Source organism: Prunus avium, chromosome 1, assembly GCF_965620075.1.
Source record: "Prunus avium chromosome 1, drPruAviu1.hap1.1, whole genome shotgun sequence".
Taxonomy (NCBI): domain Eukaryota; kingdom Viridiplantae; phylum Streptophyta; class Magnoliopsida; order Rosales; family Rosaceae; genus Prunus; species Prunus avium.
In genome coordinates, this window is record NC_142284.1 from 40,063,166 (window position 1) to 40,068,414 (window position 5,249).

The following is a 5,249-nucleotide window of genomic DNA, read 5'->3' on the forward strand; positions in this document are numbered from 1 at the left end:
TTGTTTTTTTTCTTTTTCTATATTTTGAGTCTTGTTTTGTTTTGAGTCACTTTCCGAACACATTTGATGAGATTGTGATAAATGTTTGCATGACTTAAATGAAAATTGAATTTTATTTATTTATTTATTTATTTATTTATTTATTTTTTTGTTCCTTGTAAATTCTTCTTGTAAAATAAAATATAAAAAAAAAATTCATTAATTAATTAATTTGGCATCGTTCTAGCATGATATGTTCGAAACCTTCTTTGCACTTGCCATTTGTTTCATAATTTTCCAATTAAAGGATTTGCATGACCCAAAGAATTGTATCAAGCATAAATTAGACTTATATAACCATATAATGTGAGCTTTTGAGCCTTGTGCTTCATTTCATGAGTGTTATACACATACTCTTATTTTCTTGTCATCAAAGTTGTTGTTTGATCTCATTATTCATTGATTTGGTTGAACACTTAAAAGTCATTCATTCTTATGCAATTTGATTTCATGACATTTAAAGAAATGATATTAAGGCCTTCTTTGGATCATTTGTGCCTTTCAAGCTAACCTTATGCATGCTTAAGCATGATTTTCCATTGTTAACCATTTTGAGCCTACATGTAAACCTTTTCTTTCATTTTACCAATTATATTTCCTCGCCTTAGCCCGAAAAACAAATATTTACCTTTCTAAGGAACTCGTGAGCTCTAATTCGGATGTGTTTTTCATGCTAAGTTTGGGAAGGGATATTACATAGAAGAAAAAAAAGAAAAAAAAAGAAAATCACACAATTGGTGAAAGAAAAGAAAAGAAAAAAGTTATGATTAAATGGTAGTTGAATGAATTTTTGTTTTTGGGTTTCATTGGTGTTTGGAAAGGAGTTTAAATCATTGTAAATGAAGGTATAAGAAGTTTTGATCATGTAAAAGAAAAAAAAAAATCTAATCGTGATGATTCGAAGTCTTGTAAACAATTTTTTTTTTTTTTTTTATGCTCTTACATTGTGAGTTCCTTGGACTTTGTATTATCCATACCTTTCATTTCTCACTCACCTTACACCCTTGGCCCCATTACAACCTATAATAAAGACCTAAATTGATCTTAAATGTCATGTGGTTGAATTGCATTCATTTTTCTACTTTTAAGTGTTTGGCCTCCTTCTTGAGATCATATTAATGCAAGTTTTTCATCTTCCTATTTTTGAGTTAAGTATCTTATGATTTAACTCTAATCCCATGTCTATAACTGAGTGTTGCATTGTAGCCCTCTTCTGAGTGATTCATTTGTGAGAGGACAACTTTGGTGAGATTTGAAGTTGCATTTGTGCTTGGTATGATTTTTGAAATTGTGTGGAAACTAAGATTGGGGAATTTGTTGCATTTGGCTATCATACTACTACACTTTGAGCATATTATGTTTTGAACTTTGCCGCTTTGTGAATAATGTCTAAAATTGAGCTTTTATTGTCAAAACGTTTAAGTCATGTGCATGAGTCATTTCTCTTCACAAAATGTTCGGAAAGATTGTTTTGAGTTTTTATTTTGATTTTGTTTTTTTTGTTTTTTGTGTTTTGTGTTTTGTTTTTATTTTTATGTTTGTTTTTTGTTTTGGTTTTGCTTAAGAACTAACAAATCTAATAAGTTTTCTAACCATTTTGTTTTGTAGAGTTAGAAAAACGTTTGTGGGTATCGTAACTGTTAAACCCTCAGGAGACACAACTCCTCCTACTAGGGATGCCTAGAGGTTTAAAGGCTTGTTGCATTCGCTCAATGCAATCGAGTTACCTACGAAAGTGGTCTAGTTAACTTCTTGTTTTGTTTTTAACTTTGTTTTGTGTTGTTTTGCTCGAGGACTAGCAAAATCTAGGTTTGGGGGTATTTGATCGGTTCATAATTGTATATCATTTTGTACCCTTCTAGCTTATGATTTGGTTATGTTTTTGAGTTAAACTTGTGCTTTTAATCCTTTTTGTGTTTATCTTTCAGTTCATTGAGCTTTAGGTAATAATGATGGCTTTGGATAGTAAATGATGCAATCCATGCATGTTAGGGCCTAATTTGGATGAATGGATGAAGAGCTTAAAGACAAACTCAATTTTGGCTACAGTCCCCTGCCAGCCCAGTTTCGTAGGTCATATTGCAAGCTTTGTTTCAGCAACCTACATAGCTCGGATAAGGCCACATTCTTCATGAAAGTTGTTCCAATGGGTGTATACTATAACATATCCAAAATTCAGCCCCATTGGATAATTGTGGAGTCTGTTACCTAGCAAACACAGAGCCATGCTCAGGATGGATTTTATCAGCGCGCAAAATGAGTTAGCAATTTGTTTTGGCCTTAACTTCCTCCTCCGACCTTGGATTGGCCCAAATGATATATGTCTGGAAAGAAGACATTCTGAACTTCAAGTTTGAGTGCTTAAAGTCTTAATTTGCTTAAGGGAAGCCCAATTCGTAAGCCCTTGAAGTTGCTGGTCATGCTGACCTCAGGATGAGCTATTATTTCTGGTTGGAAGCATGGTCATGGTGACATGAAGATGAGCTAGGGCTGCTGGTGGGATTTATTAGTGAAGTGCATCAACCATTTCAGATTTTATAATGCAAGTGTTGTATGCATTAGTGAAGTGCATCAACCATTTCAGATTTTATAAAACAAGTGTTGTATGCATTAGCCATACTTAATTCAGATTTTCAGCTTCCTTAGGCCTATATATAGTGAGGTTTCCCAAGCTTGTAAACACACCCCAAGGGGGGGAGCTCTCAAACACTTCTCTAGAGCTCCCTTCCCTTCTCTCCCTCAAATTCTCTTAGTTTCTCTTTCTAGTTTTCAATTGTTATAATGAGATCTTTGTGCTGAAATTTTCCTTTAAGTCTTTCCAAGTTCTACTTTAATTTTCATTGTTATGTAAATTCTTTTCTTTAGTTTCAAGTTTGATTAGTTTCCAAGTTTCAATTATGATTTTTGTTCTTATTCATTATGCTTATAAGTTAATATGCTAGTTTGAATGATTGATCACCATTTAGGCTTGCATGTTAGCTATCTTGGTTTGAATTAAGAGTAGACACCATACTTTAATTCGAATTGAACTATGAATAGGAAGAGTATGTATGGACATTCGACAACAGGGATTAGATACATGCTTGGTTGTTTAAATTGTTCTTCTATGCTTAATGGGTTCCTAATGCTTAATTTTAGGTTAGACAACAAATGATCAAATTAGGGAATTAGGAACACAAGGTTATGACCACACACCATGGCTTAATCATACATTAGCTAGAATCAATCCGTTAATCTAATTGAACTTGGGAACTTATCTGCTTGAGTTAGTTATTTTCTTTCTTCCTTGTTTTATTTATTTCCTTTCTTTTTCATTTCTGTTTTGTGTAGGGAAAATGAATTGAATCATTCAATCACCAATCCTCGTGGGATCGACCTCGCACTTACATACGCTATACTACCAAACGGCTCGTGCACTTGCGAGTATCACAAGTTGTGGATGCAACTGAATCCATTTTGGTGCAGCTGTATCTACGCAACAGCAGGACCAATAATTGAATCTAAGTTCTTCAGACAAATAGCTGTTTTGAGTGAAGCAAGATTCTAGGAAACCCGACAAAGAATTGGGTGCTTTGCCACTCAATACGTTAGATGAGACATTGAACACCTTCAAATTAGGAAGCCTCGGGAAGGAAATGCAACCAGAGAAAAGGTTAACGTCGAGCTGAAGAGTGAGCAGATTGGTCAAACGATTGAGTCTCCGTGGAATCTCCTCGAGAACTTGTTGTAGAACATATCGAGTCGGTGAAGATTGAAAAGTTTTGTTATGGTGAAGGGAAAGTCACTGAATAACTAGTTGTTGGAGAGGAAAATGATTTGGAGTCTTGTGAGGTTAGAATGGTTAGAAATTGGCCCTGAAAAGTGGTTCCCCTTAAGATTGAGAACCCAAAGGTTATCCAGCAATGTTAAAGGCTTAAAAGAGTCGTGTAGACTGAGATCTTCCCAATTGAGGCTCCGAACCCGGTGGTTTCGGTTTTACAAAACTCCGAACTAGCTGCAAAAGTGGGTGTTCCTATTCCAATTGGTGAGCCTCTTGGATTTGTTTGCCTTTGATTTAAATGCAAATAAAAACTCTAAATATGGGTTTGATGGTGAGGAGAGGCATGAATAAGAGTTAATAGCAATAATAGAGTGGGTATTGCCATTGTTGAGGGAGATAAGTTGAGCATTTCCATTGTGGAGAGAGAAAAGTGAAGGGTCACTCAAAGGTGAGTGAATGAGGCATTGAGCTTGTAAAGCTTATAAATTAGGTATTAGTGTGGATATTAATCAAATTAAACGCTTTATGAATATCAAAGGTCATTTACCAGGTCTTTATGGGCTTGCTAGGCCTGGTCATAGTCGGGAATTTTTTTTTATTTTTTCCTACTTTTGGTTACAAATATGTTTTTGGTTTTCAGCTAATAAGTGATAAATTTATTTTAACATTTTTCCTAATTACTAGTTGTGGGAGAGTTGCCGAATAACTAGTCATGATCGGGACTTTTTTTTCCTAATTACTTTCCTCCACATAAGTTCTAATAACCGTAAGAACTAAAATACTTAATATGTCTATTGAGTCATAAAATGTTCATTAAAATGTTGAATTACTTTTCTCCGATAAGTTCTAATAATTATAAGAAACAAAAAACTTATGTGTCTATTGAGTCATAAAAGTTTGGTAAGTATTTATAATTTTTTTCCTCCACATAAGTTGTAATAACCATGACATCAATTAATTTTTTTTTCTTCTAATGATTAAACTACCAAAAGATGTCACTAATTTGTTCTTGATGTTGCCTAATGCAATTTGGTGCGTATATTCCTGAATATGTAATTGTATAATACTAACAAAAAAAAAATGATAACGACTCTAATGAGGTTGAAGACAATAGACATGGCAGACTCCTCTCTTTCCCGATTGTTGAGGGCATGTCCAATGCTTGAATCTCAATTCTTCAACAAACAGTTGTTTTGAGTGAAGCACGATTTTGGAAAACCCGAAAATGAATTGGGTACTTTCCCGCTCGATAGTTTAGACGAGACATTGATCACCTTTAGATTAAGAATCCTCGGGAAGTAAATGGAACCAGAGAAACGGTTAACGTCTAGCTGAAGAGTGAGCCGATTTGTCAAATGATTGAGCCTTCACGAAATCTCGCCCGAGAATTTGTTGTAGGACATATCGAGTCGGTGAAGATTGAAAAGTTTTGTTATGGTTAATGGAAAGT